At 44.6% G+C, this 12,353-nt stretch overlaps 1 protein-coding gene across 3 annotated transcripts in view; it reads right to left on the reverse strand.

The window, feature by feature from the left end:
• Positions 1-12,353, reverse strand: part of INSRR (insulin receptor related receptor) — a 69,048-nt gene that overhangs the window by 41,584 nt on the left and 15,111 nt on the right. The window lies entirely within an intron of this gene.

Below are 12,353 nucleotides of genomic sequence, written 5' to 3' on the forward strand. Positions count from 1 at the left end.
ACCTGGCACCCAGACCACTTCATTAAGCTGAAGGGGTCTGGGTGCCTAGAGTGGTCCTTTAATTGTTCTTGCACCATTTTCTGTGAAAAATATACATAAATTACATTATTGTCTTCATTTTGTTTAGATTGCTGGGCCTCTACTGTTTTTTAAAGTTAAAGGAACACTATAGTCTCAGAAACACAAACATGTATTCCTGACACCATAGCGTTAAACACACCATTTAGGTTCATGGCCCCCATTACATCGCTTTAAAAAGGTGTTAAAAGTTCCCTTTTTTTTCCCTCACCACGTCGGTCTCCCCTCCATGGCTGAGGATATCAATATCAATGATCTTACTCAATCCAATGCTGCAAAATGCCGAGCTGCACCAATCAGCATCTCCTCGTAGAGATACATTGAATCAATGCATCTTTATGGGGGACATTCAGTGCCTCCAGACGCTGAACCACAGTGCTGTACACTGAGAAAGGAAGCACCTCTAGTGGTCGTCTGAGTGACTGCCACTAGGTGTTACTAGACAGCAATAAAAACACTGCCTTTTAAAGCCTGCAGAACAACTACATTAATCAGTAATTCTGGTGACTATAGTGTCCCTTTAAAAAATAAATGTCATAAAACTTGAAATGTCAAAAATCCACCTCCAGTGAGGTCCAATTCAATAATTGTCACAGCAATGTCCTAGTGACCTAGAATGCATGTGCAGCTTGCTCCACCGATCCAGTGCTTTACATATTGCGCTAATGGCGTCCAATGACGCCAAACATGGAGACCTTGACGATAGATGCTCCTCAGTGAGGAGCTGCCCCTAGTGGCGGTCAGTCAGAGAGGCATGGTATACACACAATATAAACAGTGCAGTTTCACAGAAAGGACACAGTTTTACATACCCCAATAACACTGCATTACAACGTTCGAGTAGGTGGCAATGGGAACGCCAAGACGATGAATGAGTTACGTCTACTTTTGCTCAGTTTTGTGTTTTTTTCCTGGACCAATTATTCACGGTCTGCAGTCATGTGAATGGACGTAATAAAAATATTGATATTTTTGCATGATTCAAATAAGGGAGTCAAGAGTATATAAATAAATATATACACACACATATATATATATATATATATACACACACACACACACATATATATATACACACACACACACACACACACATATATATATATATACACACACACACACACACACACACACACACACACACATATATATATATATACACACACACACACACACACACACACACACACATATATATATATATACACACACACACACACACACACACACATATATATATATATATATATATATATATACATATACATATACACCAATTGGCCTGAATTTGTGGGAGGAGTTATGAACCCTACCCCCCCTACTTACCTTTGCCGTTCAAGCTGTGTTGACTGTCACCATAGTTACCTGCATTTCCTGTCAGCCGTTCCCGCCAAAAATCTGCAGCAAGCAAGCAGTCTCCCTCCAGCAGCACCTACCGCAGACTTTAGGGCTCGTTCACCGGCTGCCCCGCGGCTTTCCCGACTCACTACCCGGGTGCCGAGCTTCCGGTCACGAGACCGGCACGCAAACGTAAGCTTAAACGTGGGGAATAGCGTTTGTCTATTTCCCACGTTCGGGCCTAAAAACGCGGGGATAGGCTCCCTAGATATATTACTTATCCGTTCGTTTAATCCACCGTTCATGTACTTCTGCGTTCGGGCAATTTTTAGCCGACCGCATAGTACACACGAATTTCATTCTCTCTTACGTACGCTTATACTCACCTTACGTTCGCCTGTTTCTCACTTTCGTTAGACGAAAAACACATACGAACGGCTGGGTCACGAAACATTTCTTTTTCATTAATCTAAACCACCGGTCATAGTATCTCTCGGTAGACGAACGCATAAGGTTCTACGCATTTTATAAAAAAAATTATATTGAAGATGTTCCTCTATGTATGATTTTATTTATGTTCACGACACTACCTACATTTTTCTTTATTCTAAATGTCATTATTTCACCACACTGTCACATTTAAATTATGTATATAGCCCAGGCGTTTTTCTCTTAAAGGAACAGTTTCCCCTTTACGGTTGCAGGGCCTAGCCCCACAAAAACCTCTTAAAATTATCAAACTCCACGCTCACTTTTCCAGTAGTTTTATTTTAAATCCCTGTTAATTGTAATACTATACTCAGGTTCCTTAATTTTAAAAATGTTTTAGGTTGTACTACTTATTCTGTCAAGAAGACTCCAGGAGGTGGCTCCAGTATCCAGTACCACGGTATCAGGTAAATAAGGTACGTTTCTCCTGAGGCCTCATTTCAGCCTCCACGGCCTTTTTACAATACCCTCCCACTTCCCAAGTGGGCTCAAAACTTTAAACACATCAGGTTAAAAGATGTCTCACTCTCCAGGTTACTATTATGTTAAATGTTAAATTCTGTTTTAATTTCTACATATCTTTACGTAGACCTGCACCATTGCGCAGATTCACTACACCTCCTACGTCCACCAGTCTACCTGGTTCCCAACGTTCCAGTAGTAGGTATCCCTAATCTTACTCACTACTATTTCGTCCTTCTAAGGCCTCACTTGGCCTGCATATCTGTCAAATAATATTGCTCAGTTCTGGGATCCCAGGGGCTTGCCTCAAAAAAAATTTGGACCTACGTTCACGTCTCTCTCATTACACGAGCGTTTATGATACAGTGTTTCTGTTACACACCATTCCATTCGTTCTACATTTTTACACTTGGATTACCAATTGCACGCCTCTGGCCTACTAGCATCTTTCTTACCCCTAGGTTCCTGGACTGGACCTGATTATACAAAGTATATATAGACCTATTTATTGAAGTCGCCTGAGCAATTTCCTATATACAGAACTAACACTCAAGGTCAGTATCTACATACGTTACATACTTCCTGCAAGAGACAAGCCCCCGTCAGGGTAGAGAACTGGCTTTCAGGGTTAGGTGCTGGCCCTAGCTTCCCCCAATAATACTACGGTCTGCGAGGTCTACACCCCTACCTCATACACTGAGGTTCAGCCCCACAACCAAATCATAGCTAGCCACCTCGCTCGCTCTTCTTTAGGGCTACAGTCAGGGCTTCCCATGTCACGCCCACACGTTTTGAATCTCTTACAGTCACAGAGAGGCCGACATCCTGCCAGCTCCTTCTGGTGGCCACAAAATCCCCTCGGCCCAAATCATAGGTAGAGCCGCTCACCGCCGCTTGGCAATAACAGGGCCTCATCTGTCACTTGGTTCAAAAGAAATTTTATTCTTCGCTTCGGCATTAGCTAGCAGGTCAGTTCTCCGGAGGTTTCATCCCACCTCCACTATACGCTACTTATCCATATCATTATTCCTTTCAGGATGTCGCAAGAACCAATCAATCATCGATCCCCCATCAGACGATATACCCAGGCCTGGGTCTCCGGTGGAATCCCTCACTCCTTCTACTCCCAGATCCCTAAGATATTGGACCATTCCAAAAATATCAGCTGAACTTAGGCTCAAGGGAATCCCCTTTCCAGCCACCGCCAGGAAAGCAGAACTTTATAAACTGCTGACGACTCAGGCCAACGAACCAAGGCCCGGCACCAGTACATAAGGGCCTTCAGTCGGGTTTTCTGATTCCACCCAGGAAACTATGGCGGCTATACTGGCCAATCTGCAATCCATTAACAGCAGGTTGCTGAAGGTGGAATCAGCCATAGCCACTCCAGTTGACTTAACAGCCCCAGCAGTCCCTACACCGGTAACCTCGACCGCTCTGACTGCCATTCCCCTCATTTCCCCTCCCCCACCAGCCTCTACCACTCCCACACCTCACCAGTCCACTCTGTTCTGGCTTCCATCAAGAAAGATATTCTTGATGGAAAATACGTCAATTTAATGTCCCTCCTCATAGCCTCCCAAGACGTCTTAGAGAATAGAGCTTACAACTACGGGGACATTTCCGTAGTCTTAAGAGACAGACCCATGTTTGAATAAAAAAAACTCAACATCCCACAGTATGTTATCGCGTTCGGCACTTATCGCAATGTTATCTGCACGGTGTACCCTCATAGGAGAGAAGAGCTTGATTTATATATGCACAAGGAGGTTGATTTGGGCATCAAGTATGGAGGGTCCTCATTTTACGATTACCACAAATCCGTTTCGGCCAAGGCAGCTACTCATCTGACACAATTCAATATTAGAATCGATTGGTGTTAGATAGATACCGAGTTATTCTGCCGTCATTTTGCTGGTCTGAGGCCCCCATCTTGTGCCTCTTGTGGGTCCACTTCACACTCCACCGATCTATGCCCTGGGGACACAGACCCTTCCACGTCCCCTTTTTACCCCACCACTCCCTCACCCCACGGTGTCCAGAGAGACAAGCTGGGCAGACCCATCACCTTCTTGGGCAAGGCGCAGGTGTGCAATAACTTTAGCACTGGCATATGCAGCTACAGCGCATGCAGGTTGTTGCACATCTGCTCCATATGCTTCAGAGCCCACACCAAGTCTATGTGCCCAACCCGTCTGACACCGAACAAATAAGCTGGTTCAGCACACATTTAATTATACGATGACACCACGTCCAGTTAATGGCACTTTCTCTTGGAACCTTACTCATCTCGGGGGCTGCTTACTTGCACTCCGAGTAATAAAGTGTGATTTGACATTTTTATATCCTTTTCCTCCAGTTCATGGAATAGTTTCAGTCATACCAATGTATCATTTTGTTGTAATTTGCCTACATTCTTCTATTCCAGCATGCAGGGATACATGCTTAAGCAATATAGATATATCTTAGACCTCATTCTCTACACTCCTCTACTCAGCTGCTAACACTCTTTTATGCTCTTAAATTACAGGTCTCCGGCCGGGCTCCCCCTCCGTCACACCTTCAATCAGCCAGGACGCCACCGTTCCTACGGCTAACCCTGGTTTAAACAAACTATTACTCCACGCACCAACACTCACGCACCAAGCACTGTCTCCCAACACCACTATCTCTTACGCTAGGGCACTGACTATCTTTAACAAATTCACAGCCGAGTTTTGCTTACAAGGTGACCTTTCCATCAAAACCATGGTGGCTTTTGCCTCCTTTTGCCATTTACACCTTAAACTCTCTCATAATACCATCAAACTCTACCTCATCAGAGTACAACACTAAATCCTCACTAACTTCCCTAACCACGCTCCTTTTCTGTCTTCCTACCCCATTAAGAAAATCCTCAAAAGGTATTTTCAAGGTCTCAGTCTCTCCTAGTACGACTAGGCTACCAATAGACGGTCCAATATTCCGGCTCCTAAGCGACTTATTGGACAAATCCCCGTTTGACCACAATACCAATTTAGTCATGAAATCTACAATTTTTTTTGGCCTTTTATGGAATCCTCAGACCTAGAGAGTTCACAGTGGTACGTCAAGGAGACACAGTACGATGCCTCAAACTTTCTTACTTAAATAGAGTAGACGACCATTTTGTCCTCTCTTTGCCTTCTACCAAGACTAATCACTCAGCCTATCCCACTATCATTCCCCTCTTTCCTACCGAGAATTTGTGGTGCCCTGTACATGTTCTGGATATGCTCCTGCTTTCTCACATCACGCACTCACCAGATACTCCACTACTTCTACTCCAAAGACACCCACTCACCACAGCTAAATTTATGTCACACATCAGAATTCTATTGTCTAGGTTAGGCTACAACCCAGCCTCCTTCTCTGGTCACTCATTTCACATCGGCGCAGCATCATCAGCCTCTAGCACCAACACCCCGGTACACATCATTAAGAGGCTGGGACGCTGGAAATCCTCAATATACAACTCCTACGTCCCTCGACCAGAAAGGGAGCTCAGGCAGGCTTTCAGAAATCTCGCAATTTAAACTTGCAATAAAGTGTGTTTACTTTGAATTCCTTTCTGCCCTCTTTTTTACAGGCCTACTCGTATGTTGGTTTCGGCACACCTCAACCAACTTTGCTCCATCTCTACATACCATTTACATAATAGAGATTCCGAGCACAAGTTGGAAGGCCAATTGGCCTAAATTTGTGGGAAGAGTTATGACCCTATATAAACCCTACCCTGCTACTTACCTTTGCCGTTCAAGCTGTGTTGACCCACCCACCTACACCCTCCTTTACACATTTCTCTTTGTGAGCCCTCTTTTTTACAGGCCTACTCGTACGTTGGTTTCGGCACACCTCAACCAACTTTGCTCCTTCTCTACATTTCATTAAAATAATAGAGATTCCGAGCACAAATATATATACACACACATACACACACACACACATACAAACACACACACACAAACACACAGTATGTATAAATTTAAAAATATATATATTTTTTCTCATCCCTCCTGGGTGGTATGTGTATTCCTCATTCTTAGGTCCTCTACCAGAGGCCTAGGAGTTTGAGGGTTCTGCGTAGTATCTTAGAACTGCATCTTTTGGACAGCGATCTCAGATGTCCCACCTGGAATCTGTTGAAGCCGGTCCCCCAATTTGGAGGTCACAGCTCGAGTGCTCCTATCACAACTGGGACTACTACTGCCTTCACCTTCCACATTCTTTCTAGGTCTATCAATCCTTGGTATTTGTCCACCTTCTCATGTTCCTTCTTCCTGACGCTATAATCCCTGGGTATAGCCACATCCACCACGACTACAGTTTTCCGTTCCTTGTCTACCACCACAATGTTGGGTTGGTTGGCCAGCACTTGCTTGTATATACATGCACACACACACACACACACACACACTCTCTCTCTCTCTCTCTCTCCCGGAAAAAAGTATTTGATTCCCTGCTGATTTTGAACGTTTGCCCACTGATAAAGAAATGATCAATCTATCATTTTAATGGTAGGTGTAATATATATTTTTATTTTTTTATTAAAACGTAAATTGTCTTTGCTGTTACAGCCGGATTACTGTCACAATTGTCAGAACACCAAAACGGAGGTGACTGAGCAGCAGCATTTGGTGAATGTTCTGTCTTACACTTGGTAGCCGCCGTCAGTGAATCCGTGATCTCAAAACACAACAACATTCCTTGCGTAACTTGGCACAAGCTGTATTAAACACCAGCTGACTGCGCGCCGTAGCAAGTTATTGTGAAATGCAACAGAGGAACTGCTGCCTTAAATTTGTAGTCAAAATAAAAAGGGGTACAGGACGTACTGAGACAACTGCAACATGGCTAGTCCAAATAAAGACAGACTGTTAAATGCTGTGTTATCCAATAGATTCGGACCATGGACACAGCATCCAGTTCCCATACCCGTACAGGGACAACATACCCTGTGCTGTACACACCGTAACACAGACATGCAACACTCTAACAGCTGTAAAACAAACAAATCTAAATCCCTGCAGGACTCTTCATTTGTGATGTCCTGAGCAGATTATAGTGTCTACATCCTACACACACACACACGAGGTAAATACAAATCCATGGATACAATATTTAACATAAATATTAATAAAATACTTTGAGGGGGAAGATAATTATATATATACTTGCAGTAGTGTGAGCACTGTTACAGTGAGATTTCTGTGGGAAAAACAAGTCTTATGGCTTAACTGGTGTGTGTATTTGTGTTTAGCAATGTATGAACTATCCACTTCAGGTGGAAGGGGTTTTCATCCACACTTTTTTCCCCACCATAAGAGAGTGAGTGAGTGAATGAATATATATACACACACACACACACACACTCCAAAGGTTGTTCGGCATCTGATAAAGATTCTGTGGCACAAGGGTTTATATTCATGCAGTAATTAAATTTTTGGTAAATATTAGCTGAACTTGTGTTTGCAGCAATAACATGCACTTCTTCACAGGATAAAAAGGTTTTAAAAAACTAATTTCATTAAAATAAAAAAATCAATAAAAAAAAAACGTAATCCCATTGTTATTCAGCAAGTTACGTGCACACAATGAACACCTTTCATTTAAGTTGTTCTCCAAATAGAAACTGGAGGTAGTGCAACTTGCAATAATCATTATCTGTGACATGTAACGAAAGCAGTTCTGATATAATAATAATATATAATAATAATAATAATAATAATATTATAACCGTTAAACTGATCTGAAAAGTTATTATTCAAAATCTTCATCCCGTTGCAAAGATTTAAGATTTTAAACTACCAGCAAGAATGAATCTCTACATTTTAAAATAATGGTTTAAATGAAGTCTTCCAGACTAGTGATTTAAATAGACTTTATTGAAAGGTTTACTCCACGCACCATGACCCCTGAGCATTTCGATTTTAAAGGCAGTGATGTCAACAGAGGAAGGTCAGGATGAGGGAGAATTTCGCCTCAGCATCAGAGTAAGGTGGGTTTAATTCTTTACTATTATTTTATTTAGTTTTTAAGAGATCGAACAAGAATCTCAATCCGTGACAAAAACATAGATTACAATACAGTAAGTATATAGAGCAGACGGTAAATCTTCATGTATTGACAGAAAAGGCCAAGTAACTCTTACTACTTGTCCGATGTTCGTTGTACATATATTCAGGTCTTTATATGTGTTCCAGTGTTTGGGACTAGTAATCCCATTAGCCAAGACTCCATTGTGGACTAACAGCCTGGCCCGGACCATGGGATTCATTGGAGAGCTTAAGAAAGCCCTTAAGTCTTCACAGGGAGCTGAATCGGGAATGGGTATCATGACCTGGCTGTGGATTTGAGGGTTCAATCAGTGTCTCAGTGGGTACCTATACCCCAAAAAGCTCCCACATTACCAACACAGCATACTGACTGCAGCTCCCCACCCCTCCTATAAAACTCACACTACCAATACAGTATATAGACTGCAGCTCCCCACACCCTCTATAACCCACACTACCAACACCTTATACAGCCTGCAGCTCCCCACACCCTCTATAACCCACACTACCAACACCTTATACAGCCTGCAGCTCCCCACACCCCCTATAACCCACACTACCAACACAGTATGCCGACTGCAGCCCCCCACACCTCCTATAACCCACACTACCAACACAGTATACGGACTGCAGCTCTCTACACCTATAACACACACTACCTGAGCAGCACACTCACTGCAGTTCCCCCTCACCTGCTATAACCCACACTACACCAACACCATATGCAGCTCCCCACACCCCCTATAACCCACACTACCAACACCGTATACATACTGCAGCGCCCCACACCCACTATAACCCACACTACCAATACAGTATGCAGACCAGCTCCCCACACCCCCTATAACCCACACTACCAACACAGTATACGGACTGCAGCTCCCCACACCCCCTATAACCCACACTACCAACACAGTATACAGACTGCAGCCATCTACACCTATAACACACACTACCTGAGCAGCACACTCACTGCAGCTCCCCTCACCTGCTATACCCCCACTACCAACACCATATGCAGCTCCCCACACCCCCTATAACCCACACTAGCAATACAGTATGCAGACCAGCTCCCCACACGCCCTATAACCCACACTACCAACACAGTATACGGACTTCAGCTCCCCACACCCCCCCATAACCCACACTACCAACACTGTATGCCGACTGCAGCTCCCCCACACCTCCTATAACCCACACTAACCCACAGTATACGGACTGCAGCTCCTCACACCTCCTATAACCCACCCTACCAACACCGTATACTGACTGCAGCTCCCCACACCTCCTATAACCCACCCTACCAACACAGTATACGGACTGCAGCTCCTCACACCTCCTATAACCCACCCTACCAACACCGTATACTGACTGCAGCTCCTCACACCTCCTATTCTCCACACTGCATACACAGTATACCTGTAGCAGAATGGACCATGCTACCATATTCTTATACCGGCCCCCGGCTGTTCGTACCCCTATTTCCCCCTCCTCATTGTCCCCTTAGAGTTCATACTCCCCTTACTTTGAACTCTAAGCTTTTCCCCTGTTTTACCTGGGAAATCATTCCCTAAAGTGGTTCCCACGGCTTTGTTCGACAACTGAACAAACTACCGAACGGTAGCCCACCCAGATAGCCGCTCATTAACCCGGTTCACACCTCCATAAACCACAACCACACGAACATTCTAAGCGGTTGGCTAGGTGGTCGCCGTTCGTATAGACGAACACGTGGTGGCGGCCATCTTGAGACACGAACAAAGGCAGCGGTGGAACTAAAAATCAGACACTCAACGGTGCAAACACCGCTGGGACTTCCACCTCCAGTTAGAAGTATACAAACGAAGCGCCGTTCAGTAGAAGTAATCTACCAAACCAGATACATTCACGAACACTAATCACGAACAGCTCCGTTTGATATTTGAATATTACTTGACTGTTAAATAGACCAGCTGCACAGCCTAATTCTCTGGTACTATTTTGGGCATGAAGCCATGCGTGCGGACGGTCGAAAAGTGACTTCCAAGGAATTATTGAACCCGTGCTCTGATCTGGGTGATTTTTGGATAGGTTGTTCACCCAGTTCAAAGCTACCCGGGGATGCCATTTATGTGGATAGGTTATGTTTTTTTGGTACTTCTTAAACTTTGCAAAAATATGTGGTTTTCCTGCCTGGTGATAACTGCGGTTGGTCAAAAATGACTTGCAGGAAATTCATGAACTCTTGAACCGATCTGGGTGATTTTTACATATGTTGGTCACCCAGATCCAGGCTATAAGGGATGTAACTTTTGTGGAGTTTTCATGGGTTTTGGGGATACGTTCGGGGTACTGTTAAAAATTGTGTTTTCTGTGCTTGGATATTGTGACGGATCACCTGGCACCCAGACTGGGCACTTCCGCCAACAGATGCTTCCTAGCTGACGCTGAGGACCGTAAGCACCGCACCGGACACCACAAGCACCGCAGACTCCACAACTGCTTAGCTGGGATCTTGTCGTCTTCCTCCCATCCTGGACCAACCTCTGACATCCAGGACTGTGTGGGAAAGACCTCTCCTCCAGCAAGAAGTGATATAGTAGTTCCCCTCCAATCACAAGACAAAGCTACGTGTTGAGGGTTAAGCAGGACTATGCAAGTCCCCATGCAAGGGAACACCTACCTGGACCTTGTGGGGAACAGGATGACAATTGTTACAAGCCAATGATAATGCAGTACAGTAGGTGACACTCCCACACAATCCCTCCCCTCAGCCTAGGAGATAACTGAATCAAGTCCTGTATGTAACTCAATTATCTCCAGGCAGAAACACACACATTTTTATAAAGTCTCATAAGTACCCCAAAACACAACATATCCCCATAAATGCCACATACCCTGATAGCCCTGATCTGGGTGACCTAAATATCCAAAGGTCACCCAGATCAGAGCATGGGTTCAAGAATTCCTTGTTTTCATGCCCAAAACAGTTCCACAGAATTAAGCTGTGCGGCCGGTCTATTTCAAACAGTCGAAATACCGTTCGAATTACCGAACGTAATGGTTGATGAACATAGTCAGTGTGCGTCCCTTGTTCGTGGGCTTCAACTCACCGAACGCCTTTCGACTCCCGTTCAAATAGAGGAAGTTTGATGAAACAAGATGACCGCCGCCATGTGTTCGACTATACGAACGGCGACCACCCAGCCGTTCGTCAATTTGGCTGCGGTTAACTACCAACCTGGGAGGTTAATAGGCTGCACACTCCACTTGTGTGAGATTCGGCTGTTAGGAGGTTCGACGTGGCACTTCGAAAGTACAAAGAACAAAAATAGGCACAAATAGGGTCTCTCCACCACAATACAGTAAAGGGGCCATAGCCACAGGGTAAAAGGCTGGCAAGAAGTCCCCCCCCCCCCCCCCCCCCAATCCCCAGTGGCGAAGTGGCTTTCGCCACAGAGATAATCATATTAGATGAGTACAGTTCCCATTCAAGTATCTCCCAGGCACAGAGGAGGGATCTCATTTGAGATCCACTATAATTGTGTATATGTTATTACTGTAGTCTACTCTCAGGTCCATGGGAGAGTGCCCCTAGCATGGGGACCTGCATACAAGGCCATTTGTGGCTGCCCTTAAACAGATTATTTTTACACTTCAGGAAGTCTAGGCTCATGTTTGGGGTACTGGAGAGCAATATCCACTCTGGGGATTGCTACAATCACTATACTCCCTTGGATCACAACGATTGCTCTTGTAAGAGCAGCCTGCTTCGCTTTTTGGACTAAGAGAGGTCTACCCACTGGAAGCTGGATCCTGGTCTTGGGTCCAGGGTGGGTGGAGGACTGCGAGACCCCAACCAAGCTGCGTCGGTTTGTGGGGTTTATTGTGTTCCAGTGCAGTGCTTATGGTGCTTACAAGTACTAGGAAGCA

Source organism: Pelobates fuscus, chromosome 13 (genome assembly GCF_036172605.1).
Source record: "Pelobates fuscus isolate aPelFus1 chromosome 13, aPelFus1.pri, whole genome shotgun sequence".
NCBI classification, from domain to species: domain Eukaryota; kingdom Metazoa; phylum Chordata; class Amphibia; order Anura; family Pelobatidae; genus Pelobates; species Pelobates fuscus.